The sequence below is a fragment of the Budorcas taxicolor genome, chromosome 22 (assembly GCF_023091745.1).
Source record: "Budorcas taxicolor isolate Tak-1 chromosome 22, Takin1.1, whole genome shotgun sequence".
Lineage (NCBI taxonomy): Eukaryota > Metazoa > Chordata > Mammalia > Artiodactyla > Bovidae > Budorcas > Budorcas taxicolor.
The window spans coordinates 21,186,532-21,199,312 of NC_068931.1; the positions used below are offsets into that span (position 1 = coordinate 21,186,532).

General features: G+C 44.5%; 1 protein-coding gene across 4 annotated transcripts in view; it reads right to left on the minus strand.

Moving 5' to 3' along the window:
- FHOD3 (formin homology 2 domain containing 3) overlaps positions 1–12,781 on the minus strand; it is a 530,296-nt gene that overhangs the window by 199,096 nt on the left and 318,419 nt on the right. The gene's annotated exons all lie outside the window — the stretch shown is intronic.

Consider the following 12,781-nt stretch of genomic DNA (forward strand, 5'->3'; position numbering starts at 1 on the left):
GCTGAAGCTGAAACTCCAGTACTTTGGCCACCTCATGAGAAGAGTTGACTCATTGGAAAAGACTCTGATGCTGGGAGGGATTGAGGGCAGGAGGAGAAGGGGACGACCGAGGATGAGATGGCTGGATGGCATCACGGACTTGATGGACGTGAGTCTGAGTGAACTCCGGGAGTTAGTGATGGACAGGGAGGCCTGGCGTGCTGCGATTCATGGGGTCGCAAAGAGTGGGACACGACTGAGCGACTGAACTGAACTGAACTGAACTGAACTGAAGAACTTCACTTTGCAGGTCAAATGCACTGCTTATGAAGTAGAAATCAAAGTATTCCCCCAAGTCTCCAAATTCCTACTCTTCTAGAAATTCAGCAACCATAGAAAGAAAACAATTTCCAAACCTCTGGATTTAAATTATAAAGGGGGTTTGAAAGACATGCTTCATTCTATCTGTTTCATTTTCCACTAAAAAAAGCATGCTATAGACGTGGATGCTGGTTATTAAAACTGAATTAGAAATTGGAGGGTAACTTGATCTGCAAAGCTTTGCCACACTGTTTACAAGCTAACCAGAACTAAGAATATGCTGAATATTTTAACAAGAACAACAACAAAATTCAAGTGACTTAAGATATTTATCAAACTTCTCTTAAATGCTTTACTTCAAAGACATATACTCAAGCTCAGAATTCCTAAGCAAAAAGCTCAGAATGGGCCCCAAAGCCTTTGTAACTGGTTATCAGATATGTTGGGGTCCAAATCTCTCCCCTTTTGTGCTGTCATCATAAGAAAAAGGTTGATGCTATCAGAAATAAAGTATAGGTCAAAATACACTCCCTGAGTCCAAACTTCCGAGCCAAGGCTTTCAGGTGTCTGAGGTGGAGGGATGTAGACCCCAAAGTTGGCACACCAGCCAAGACAGGAAGCCACTCGCATCAAACCCATGTGCTATGGCTTCAGGGCCTAATGGCCAACCCATGTATGATCCAATGCAATTTGCAGAGAGGGAATGAATTTGGTGATTAATGGAGTAGCCAATTGTGGGGCTGGGAACCCCTCAAGTTTCTACTACTTGGTGGCAGGAAATCTTGCAGAATGTCAAATAGACTATTCAAAAGTAAAGACCCTGATACTGGGAAGGATGGAAGGCAAAAGGAGGAGGCAGCAGCAGAGGTCAAGATGATTGGATGGCATCACCAATTCAATGGACATGAGTTTGAGCAAGTTCCGGGAGATAGTGGAGGACAGAGGAGCCTGGCATGCTACAGTCCATGGGGTTGCAAAGAGGTGGACACAATGTAGCAACTGAACAACAAAAACAAAAATTCAAAAAGAACTCAAATAAATGTCAAAGTAGTAAATAATGCTGTAAAAGAACATGTTCTTCTATTGAGATAAAGTACTGGGGCTTACCAGGAGGTTTCTGTAAAGAATAATGTCTAAAAGTGAACAAGACCAAAAAATATCCACTTTGCTAAATTTCCTCTGGGATACATTCCTCAGTGTAATGATGAAGAGTTAGCTGATAACAGGTAACATAAATCCATTGTTGTTATCTAAGCACTTTGGGCAATATCAATAACCTCAGATATGCAGATGACACCACCCTTATGGCAGAAAGTGAAGAGGAACTAAAAAGTCTGTTGATGAAAGTAAAAGAGGAGAGTAAAAAACTTGGCTTAAAGCTCAACATTCAGAAAACGAAGATCTTGGCACCTGGTCGCATCACTTCATGGGAAATAGATGGGGAAACAGTAGAAACAGTGTCAGAATTTATTTGGGGGGGCTCCAAAATCGCTGCAGATGGTGACTGCAGCCATGAAATTAAAAGGCGCTTACTCCTTGGAAGGAAAGTTATGACCAACCTAGATAGCATATTAAAAAGCAGAGACATTACTTTGCCAACAAAAGTCCATCTAGTCAAGGCTATGATTTTTCCCGTGGTCATGTATGGATGTGAGAGTTGGACTGTGAAGAAAGCTGAGCGCCGAGGAATTGATGCTTTTGAACTGTGGTGTTGGAGAAGACTCTTGAGAGTCCCTTGGACTGTAAGGAGATCCAACCAGTCCATCCTAAAGGAGATCAATCCTGGGTGTTCATTGGAGGGACTTATGCTGAAGCTGAAACTCCAATGCTTTGGCCACCTCATGCAAAGAACTGACTCATTTGAAAAGACCCTGATGCTGGGAGGGATTGAGGGCAGGAGGAGAAGGGGATGACAGAGGATGAGACGGTTGGATGGTATCACTGACTCAATGGACGTGGGTTTGGGTGGACTCCAGGAGTTGGTGATGGACAGGGAGGCCTGGCGTGCTGCGGTTCATGGAGTCGCAAAGTCAAGAAACACCTGGAGTAACAGGCAAATTTGGCCTTGGAATGCGGAATGAAGCAGGGCAAAGACTAATAGAGTTTTGCCAAGAAAATGCACTGGTCATAGCAAACACCCTCTTCCAACAACACAAGAGAAGACTCTACACATGGACATCACCAGATGGTCAACACCGAAATCAGATTGATTATATTCTTTGCAGCCAAAGATAGAGAAGCTATACACAGTCAACAATAACAAGACCAGGAGCTGACTGTGGCTCAGATCATGAACTCCTTATTACCAAATTCAGACTCAAATTGAAGAAAGTAGGGAAAACCACTAGACCCTTCAGGTATGACCTAAATCAAATCCCTTATGATTATACAGTGGGAGTGAGAAATAGATTTAAGGGTCTAGATCTGATAAACAAGGTGCCTGATGAACTATGGAATGAGGTTTGTGACACTGTACAGGAGACAGGGATCAAGATCATCCCCATGGGAAAAAAATGCAAAAAAGCAAAATGGCTATCTGGGGAGGCCTTACAAATAGCTGTGAAAAGAAGAGAGGCAAAAAGCAAAGGAGAAAAGGAAAGATATAAGGATCTGAATGCAGAGTTCCAAAGAATAGCAAGGAGAGATAAAAAAGCCTTCTTCAGCGATCAATGCAAAGAAATAGAGGAAAACAACAGATTGGGAAAGACTAGAGATCTCTTCAAGAAAATCAGAGATACCAAGGGAACATTTCATGCAAAGATGGGCTTGATAAAGGACAGAAATGGTATGGACCTAACAGAAGCAGAAGATATTAAGAAGAGGTGGCAAGAATACACAGAAGAACTGTACAAAAAAGATCTTCATGACCCAGATAATCATGATGATGTGATCACTAATCTAGAGCCAGACATCCTGAAATGTGAAGTCAAGTGGGCCTTAGAAAGCATCACTAGGAACAAAGCTAGTGGAGGTGATGGAATTCCAGTTGAGCTATTTCAAATCCTGAAAGATGATGCTGTGAAAGTGCTGCACTCAATATGCCAGCACATTTGGAAAACACAGCAGTGGCCACAGGACTGGAAAAGGTCAGTTTTCATTCCAATCCCAAAGAAAGGCAATGCCAAAGAATGGTCAAACTACCGCACAATTGCACTCATCTCACATGCTAGTAAAGTAATGCTCAAAATTCTCCAAGCCAGGCTTCAGCAATACGTGAACTGTGAACTTCCTGATGTTCAAGCTGGTTTTAGAAAAGGCAGAGGAACCAGAGATCAAACTGCCAACATCCCATGGATCATGGAAAAAGCAAGAGAGTTCCAGAAAAACATCTATTTCTGCTTTAATGACTATGCTAAAGCCTTTGATTGTGTGGATCATAATAAACTGTGGAAAATTCTGAAAGAGATGGGAATATCAGACCACCTAACCTGCCTCTTGAGAAATCTGTATGCAGGTCAGGAAGCAACAGTTAGAACTGGACATGGAACTGGTTCCAAATACGAAAAGGAGTGCGTCAAGGCTGTATATTGTTACCCTGCTTATTTAACTTATATGCAGAGTACATCATGAGAAACGCTGGACTGGAAGAAACACAAGCTGGAATCAAGATTGCCGAGAGAAATATCAATAACCTTAGATATGCAGATGATATCACCCTTATGGCAGAAAGTGAAGAGGAACTAAAAAGCCTCTTGATGAAAGTGAAAGAGGAGAGTGAAAAAGTTGGCTTAAAGCTCAACATTCAGAAAACAAAGATTATGACATCTGGTCCCATCACTTCATGGCCAACAGATGGGGAAACAGTGGAAACAGTGTCAGACTTTAATTTTGGGGGCTCCAAAATCACTGCAGATGGTGACTGCAGCCATGAAATTAAAAGACGCTTACTCCTTGGATGGAAAGTTATGACCAACCTGGATAGTATACTCAAAAGCAGAGACATTACTCTGCCGACTAAGGTCCATCTAGTCAAGGCTATGGTTTTTCCTGTGGTCATGTATGGATGTGAGATTTGGACTGTGAAGAAGGCTGAGTGCCAAAGAATTGATGCTTTTGAACTGTGGTGTTGGAGAAGACTCTTGAGAGTCCCATGGACTGCAAGGAGATCCAACCAGTCCATTCTGAAGGAGATCAGCCCTGGGATTTCTTTGGAAGGAATGATGCTAAAGCTGAAGCTCCAGTACTTCGGCCACCTCATGAGAAGAGTTGACTCATTGGAAAAGACTCTGATGCTGGGAGGGATTGGGGGCAGGAGGAGAAGGGGACGACCGAGGATGAGATGGCTGGATGGCATCACGGACTTGATGGACATGACTCTGAGTGAACTCCGGGAGATGGTGATGGACAGGGAGGCCTGGCGTGCTGCGATTCATGGGGTCGCAAAGAGTCGGACATGACTGAGCGACTGAACTGAACTGAACTGACCGACTGAACTGACCTGAACTGAAAGCACTACCCAAACCGTGTATTAAAATACCGCCAAAGGGAACACTGCCATAGTAGCTGTGAAATGAAGAGGGGAAATTAACCATAGTGGGTGCTTATCCCCAGCTTCAGATACAAAACCTCCAGAAGACTCTGTGACTGGTCACACAGCTAATTTCTAGAGGAAGTCAAAGAAAACCAAGGCTAATCTGATTTCTACCATACTATAGGGTACCCCAGCTTTCCCTCTGGTGCAAAAACATAAGCCATAGGCAAATGGGACACATATTCTTCTCTGCTGCTGCTGCTAAGTCACTTCAGTCGTGTCTGACTCCGTGCGACTGCATAGATGGCAGCCCACCAGGCTCCTCTGTCCCTGGGATTCTCCAGGCAAGAACACTGGTGTGGGTTGCCGTTTCCTTCTCCAATGCATGAAAGTGAAAAGTGAAAGTGAAGTCACTCAGTCGTGTCCAACTGTTCGCGATCCCATGCAGTAGAGCCACCAGGCTCCTCCGTCCATGGGACCTTCCAGGCAAGAGTACCAGAGTCTGTATTCTTCTCTGAGTAACCAGTTCAGTTCGGTTCAGTCACTCAGTCGTGTCAGACTCTTTGCAACCCCATGAATCGCAGCACACCAGGCCTCCCTGTCCATCACCATCTCCTGGAGTTCACTCAAACTCATGTCCATCGAGTCGGTGATGCCATCCAGCCATTTCATCCTCTGTTGTCCCCTCTTCTCCTGGCCCCAATCCCTCCCAGAATCAGGTCTTTTCCAATGAGTCAACTCTTCGCATGAGGTGGCCAAAGTACTGGAGTTTCAGCTTTAGCATCAGTCCTTCCAATGAACACCCAGGATTGATCTCCTTTAGGATGGAGTGGTTGGATCTCCTTCCAGTCCAAGGGACTCTCAAGAGTCTTCTCCAACACCACAGTTCAAAAGCATCAATTCTTCGGCGCTCAGCCTTCTTCACAGTCCAACTCTCACATCCATACATGACCACTGGAAAAACCATAGCCTTGACTAGATGGACCTTTGTTGGCAAAGTAATATCTCTGCTTTTTAATATGCTGTCTAGGTTGGTCATAACTTTCCCTCCAAGGAGTAAGAGTCTTTTAATTTCATGGCTGCGAATACCATCTGCAGTGATTTTGGAGCCCCCCAAAAATGAAGTCTGACACTGTTTCCACTGTTTCTCCATCTATCTGCCATGAAGTGATGGGACCAGATGCCATGATCTTCGTTTTCTGAATGTTGAGCTTTAAGCCAAGTTTTTCACTCTCCTCTTTCACTTTCATCAGGAGGCTTTTTAGTTCCTCTTCACTTTCTGCCATAAGGGTGGTGTCATCTGTATATCTAAGGTTATTTATCAAAGCTAAATAACTTTCTTATGTAAATAACCAGCCCTGGAAACATGACAATGGACAACTGCCAAGCTCAGGAATGGTGAAAGTGCTGTTAGCCAGAGTGTGGCTGTCAGCTGGCATCTCCTTAGAGTGGACAGAGAAGGGCTGGCAGATGAGTACTGGCAGGTGGGATGGGGGTCAGCAATGCTGGCAAAGGATGGCCTGAGCTGGTAGGGCTGCTCCCAGGGGGCTCCTGGAAGCTTATGCTTTTTTCAGTCGTCCCGTCCACCCAACTCTCCTAGAACATCTCTGTTCGAGGAACAGCACATCGGCTGTAGTGAAGCTTTTACATCATCCCAGATGTTCTTCCATATTAGAGCCACCCATTTCCCAGAAGCGAGAACACAGCTGCAAATGCTTGTCCACATGCCCCAAAAGGGAAGAAAGGTCAGAGTCCCACCTCATTCCTGCTTCCTCCCATTTAGATTCATAAGGGATCTTGACTATGTAAATTTGTAAGCTGCAGTTCTGGTTTATCAGTAAGCCTTTGGAGAGTTGTGGTCCCTGCCACAAATCAGCTCCCTGAAGCTAATCATCTTAGAGCAGAATGGAAAAAAAAAAAAATGCTGTTCCAGCCTGTGACTGGGGACCGATTCTGGATCTTGGGGTCCCCTCAGCCCACTGGCTCCTCTAAGGTCTGACGCCAACCTCTGGTTTCAATGACTAGTAAATTCTTCCCAAACAATGACTAGTAAAATTTCCTTTTTTTTTTTCTTTTTCTTCCACTTAGATTATGGGGCTATCCGAGAGATCAACTCACTGAGAATCAGTTTTCTGGGTGTGTGCCTAGGTGCTCAGTCACTCAGTCATGTCTGACTCTTTCTGACCCCATAGACTGTAGACTGCCAGGCTCTCCAGTCCATGAGATTCTCCAGGCAAGAACACTGGAGTGGGTTGCTATTTCCTCCTCTAGGGATTTCTGGGTGTATGGAGCCAAATAACCAGTAGAAGAGCAATACCCATAAAGGGGAGAGTGGCTCTTTGTACCCACAATATCTCTGACACAAATATTACTTGAGTGAGTGAGCAAAAGTCACTCAGTCATGTCCGACTCTTTGAGACCCCACGGACTACACAGTCCGTGGAATTCTCCAGGCCAGAATACTGGAGTGGGTAGCCTTTCCCTCCTCCAGGGGATGTTCCTAATCCAGGGATCAAATCCAGGTCTCCCACATTGCAGGCAGATTCTTCACCAGCTGAGCCACAAGGGAAGTCCAAGAATACTGGAATGGGTAGCCTATCCCTTCTCCAGCAGATCTTCCTGACCCAGGAATCAAACCAGCGTCTCCTGCATTGCAGTGGATTCTTTACCAACTGAGCTATCAGGGAAGCCCCAAATTGAACCTATATTACAACATGGAATTTGGGTCCTTCCCTGGTGGTCAAGAAGTTAAGAATCTGCCTGCCAATGTAGGGGACACCGGTTTGATCCCTGGTCTGGGAAGATTCCACATGCCATGAGGCAACTGAGCCCGGGTGCCACACTCTAGGATGGGCCTGCATTCTAGGGTCAAGAACAGCAGCAAACAACCCACAGGAGGAAGGGAGCAGCCATATATGACCTGGACAGGCAGGAAACCACATCACGAGTCTTCTCTGTGACACAAAAGCCATAAGCAGCAGGGAAGGGTAGCAACTATTGTTGCCCCAAAGCATGGGTAGTGTAGCAGAAGGGAAAAGAATAAGACTCTGTGTTGCTGGGCAGGGGCAAGAACACATCCTTCAGGAGAGAGCCTTTAGAGTCCTCCTGCCACTGAGGGAGGGACAGGACCACTGAGACAGTCCCACCCCAAGACCCAGTTTATTGGTGTAGTATGAAATCTTGATATTAAAAAATAACCTTTTAAAATGTTTACTGATTTTTTTTATGGTTGTAAGAGTAATATATTCTCTTTATATCAAATTTTAGAAATAAAAAAATAAAGTAAAAATCACCTGAAGTGCTATTACAAAGGATTTTAAACTTTGTACATTTCCTACTAGTTTTCCTACAGTATTTTCCTATATTATTGTAGTATTTCAAAAACCTAGCATTTAATGACTGTGTAATTAATATCAGGCATATGACCTTGCTGAAGACCAACGTGGGAAACAAAGGCAATAGAGAAAGTTCAGTTCTGGAAGCACCAGGCCACAGCAGTTTCCACTTGGGGAGGGGTAGGAGCATGGAGCTTGACCTCCCTCTGAGACTCAGACATGTAGAAAATGTTTAAAGCTCACAGTGAAAAACCAACATTGAGAAAAACTCTTTAGCAAGCCAGTTCTCATCTCAAGCACAATTACTTAAAAGAACTTGGAAATGAGTGGTAAAGGAAGATACTAAAGCAACAGCAAAACCCAAGCCCTGCTCCCCTAGAGAGGAAACGGAAAACCTCTCTACTCTAATAGCTTAGTATTAGAGATATGCCCATTGATAGGCATAAATACTACCTACCTTAGCCTATACTGTCCCATACATACCAAGCTTTCAACTAAAAATCACAAGATGTATAAAAAAGCCCCAATTCCCCACCCTTGCTGACAAGAAACAAAGCCATCAATAGATTTGGCTCAATATTGGAACTATAAAATTCACAATGATTAATATGTTAAAGACTAACGGAAAAGGTATACACCATGCATGAACAGATGATAAATTTCAGCAAAAGGAAACTATAAGAATCAAATGGAAATGCTGGAAGTGAAAAGCATTTAAAGCCTAAAGCTTTCCTTTCCTGAGTGAATATGATCTTGAAGTTGGAACTCTAGCCTGAAGTTAATGGGGAAAAAAATCAAAGCTCCACATTTAGATGTTAAACAATCACAGAGATGCAGAATGGAAGAAACTGGCAAAACGTGGATAAGTGAAAAACAGAACAAAACCTAGGAGGTTTAGTGAATTATTAGTTTGATTGGAGCTAACACCGAGGGCTGCCGCTGAACACAGAGGTGGGATTTATAGAAGGGGGGCACTCTATTCTGGGATCTTACCAAAGTAAAATCCTTTGTCCTGGATGGACAGAGAAACTGCTACCCCGCACAATGAGGAACTACAAACTACATCCCCAAGGACTGTCTGTGGAAACCATCGAATTTAACTTGGACAGGATGGCATAATCAGTTCAGTTCAGTCACTCAGTTGTGTCCAACTCTTTGCAACCCCATGGACTGCAGCATGCCAGGCCTCCTTGTCCCTCACCAACTCCCAGAGTTTACTCAAACTCATGTCCATCGAGTTGGTGATGCCATCCAACCATCTCACCCTCTGTCATTCCCTTCTCCTCCTGCCTTCAATCTTTCCCAGCATCAGGGTCTTTTCCAATGAGTCAAGATGGCATAATATCTGTCTTTAAATGCTTTAAGAGTATTTCCATGGGGAAGTGAGTATGAGTTATTCCAGAAAGCAGTGCAAGGCATTTGGTTAATGACAGAGAGGTGGAGGTGGGTCCCCACAAGTAAGGCTTTCCCACAGTTCCAGCGTTCAGAAAAGGCAGTTTGAAGGAAATGGCACTTGCTCTGCTGAAGTATTGGGAGTGTGGCTGGTGAATGTCAGGAACATCTTGAACAAGATTTTGCCATCTCTTCAAGGCTAGAATTCTATTTGATATTACATTACTCAAAAAGTACTTCAATAAATCTCCAGATAATTATGCTGAGTAGGAAAAAAGCTAACTCCAAAAGGTTACATGCGGTGGCAACTACCTTCCATATAACCTTGTTGAAATCAGCAAAGTATAGAAATGAAGACCAGGTTAATGGTTGTCAGAGATTTAGGTTGGGGTGGGAACAGGAGGCAAGTGATATTCGGGCTCCTGTTGGTGATGGATACGTTCTGTCTCTTGACTGTACCAAACCCTCAACTGCCTGATTTGCAATGCTGTAGTACAGAATTGCAGGATGTTATCTTTGGAGAAAGCTGGGTAAAGATTACACAGGACCTCTAGGTATTATTTCTAACAATTATATGTGAATACACAATTATCTCAAAACAATTAACCAAAAAAATTAAGAATGAAAAAGCACTTCAGATCTCACCCACCTGTGGGTCATCTGCGCGGATCACACTGGCAGGGACATGCCAATGACCAGGACCATAGGGCTCACGAAACCTCCTCCACTTCACAGCCAGCCAGCACTTCCTGGCACCATGGATACACCTGTTTAGCTCTCCTGAGGGACACTGCCTTCATCTTGCCCCGTATGTCAAAGCTTTCCAGCTACTGCAGCCCAACTGCCAAATTTTCTCTTCCTGCTGGGGGAATTCCCTGTGACTCAATGGTTAAGAATTCACCTGCAAAGCGGGAGACTCAGGTTTGATCCCTGGGTCAGGAAGCTCCCCTGGAGGAGACAATGGCAATCCACTCTAGTATTCCTACCAGGAAAATCTCATAGACAGAGAAGCCTGGCAGGCTATAGTCCATGGGGTCACAAAGAGTCAGACATGACTGAGCAACTAAGCACCACCACCCCTACTTCCGCTGGAGGCAATGCCATAGTCATAGCTGCCCAGGTTCAAACTATGACCCTCGCTTTGATTCTTAATGCTGTTTTTCTACATGCAGAAACCCAGTCCTAGGAAGCTATTCTACAAAATGTCTCCAGAGTTTCATCAGTTTCTGCTGCAATTCTTAGCCAGGTCTCACTACCTCAGGGCTTTGATAGCATGCTAGGTCCCTAGCTCCCTATCCCTGCCAATTTCTTCTCCCATCACCTCCATCCTACACACCCAATGTTACTTCTCATCATCTTACTGTCCTAACAAGAAACTTTGAGCAGCGTCCCGTGTGTGTGTGTGTGTGTATTTGTTGTGGGGAGCATGGCTCTCTAAGGTGTATAAGCACATGTGTGTGTGTGTGACAAGGGCCTTGTGGCCAGAGCTCCCCTTGACTCAGGTTTAGCAGCTGTGCCACGTGGGAGTCAGGATGCAGGGCCATCCTCACACAGCACAAAGTAAGTCTGGAGATCTATGACCAGCAATTTGGGGCACAGCTGGAAGAATGAGCTGCAATAGGGCTGACAGAAAAATGCAGCAACAGCAACATAGAAAGGGCAGGTTTCATGACAATATCAGGAGGTCATGAAACCTACAAGGAGGTTATGGGCCACTGGGGCCACCCTCGTGGCCAGAAGGCAATCCATACAGATAAAGAAAAACAGACTCTCTGTATAATAATAAAGAAAGGTTATATTGTACAAGCCGAATCACCTTACCCCAGTTAATGAGACTTCCAGATATATGAAGAGGGAAAAAAATCCATATTTATGAAAAGTCATAAGGTTAGCATCTGCTTCTTACCTCTGACTGGGAAGTTTAAAGATGGATTTTTGTAAACAGAATGAAACATATTATTGAAAACACTTTTTCTTTCTTTTAAAACGTAATTATTTGGCTGCAAATGGATCATTTCCTCCTCTGGTTATGAGACTCGAATACCTGCAAATATTGCATAATGGCCCGCTGGCAGATGCATCTTGTTGCCTTTCATGGAAGGAAAATGAAGAATTCTGAGAACAGAATGGCAAGGCTTCTCTAACCCAGGATTCCATCATCAACTCTGTGCCTGTTTAGGGCACAAACAACAGGACCTCAAGGTTTCTGTTCTTCAGGTTCTGAGAAATCTTAGTCAAAAGAAAAACCTAGGACCCCTGGCTTTCCTTATTTCTTAATTTGAATCAGGAAAACCTCTGTGGCCATATTGTCCAAGCTGTATGTTAAAAGAGAGGCTAAGGCTTCCTTCTCAAAACTTAAGGGTTTCATGTTGGTTCACCTGTTCTTGGCAGAGATCTCATTCTCCAGGCATGGGGATGAGGGGAGTGTTGAGGCCACCATACTGGTTTTGTAAAGAAGTGATCTCATTAGAACTGCACTTGGTGGCTGCTGCCCCTGCTGACTTTCAGCCAGTAGTCTGAAACCAAGCACTCCTTGCAGTGTCAGCTGAAACCTTCCTGTGACATCACAGAGTGGACACAGGCTCCAAGCAGCACCCACTGTCCCCTTTCCAACAACACCAATAGCCCCAAGGCTTAAGCTGAGCCTTGGCTCTATGTTCTTCCCCACATAGTGCCTGGTCTGGTGTTGAACACAGGAGCTAGAGACCACTGTAGGGAAAATTAAAGATGGAAGAAGGGCCCACTGATCTATCAGTGCTGATGCCCCAAGTGCCTGGGCAGGGAAGGCAAATGCCCTGCCTGAGAGGGATGCCCAGGGTCCCGAACACCATGTGTGCTGCACAGTGAAAGGAGAGGGGAAACATAAGTCCTACATCTCATTCCTGTGGCTCTGAATTTCATGATTTCCCTATGTTATTTAGAAGTCAATAAAGATGTCCCACATATTCCTTTCCCAGTGTTTCTTTTCCTCGCAGAATGATGCCTAAGAAAAATCAACAGGATGCTGCTGCAACACTGCAGGCTGTGAGCCTTCCTCCCATCTACTGAGCAGATGGAGCCACTTCCATTAGGAGCCATTTCCTTTTTCCCCTCTCTTTTTCTTCCTGGTCCTGGTCACTCCTCTCATCCTTTTCTCCCTCTCTCTTCTTCTCATCCTTTTTCCACCATGATGTGCCTTTCTCATCCTTTTTTACCCTCCCACTCCCCCCACCAGGATCTTACCCTTCCTCTACTCCTTCCTGGTGATGAGCTAAAAGGTGGTCAATTTTCCTGTAACAAGTGT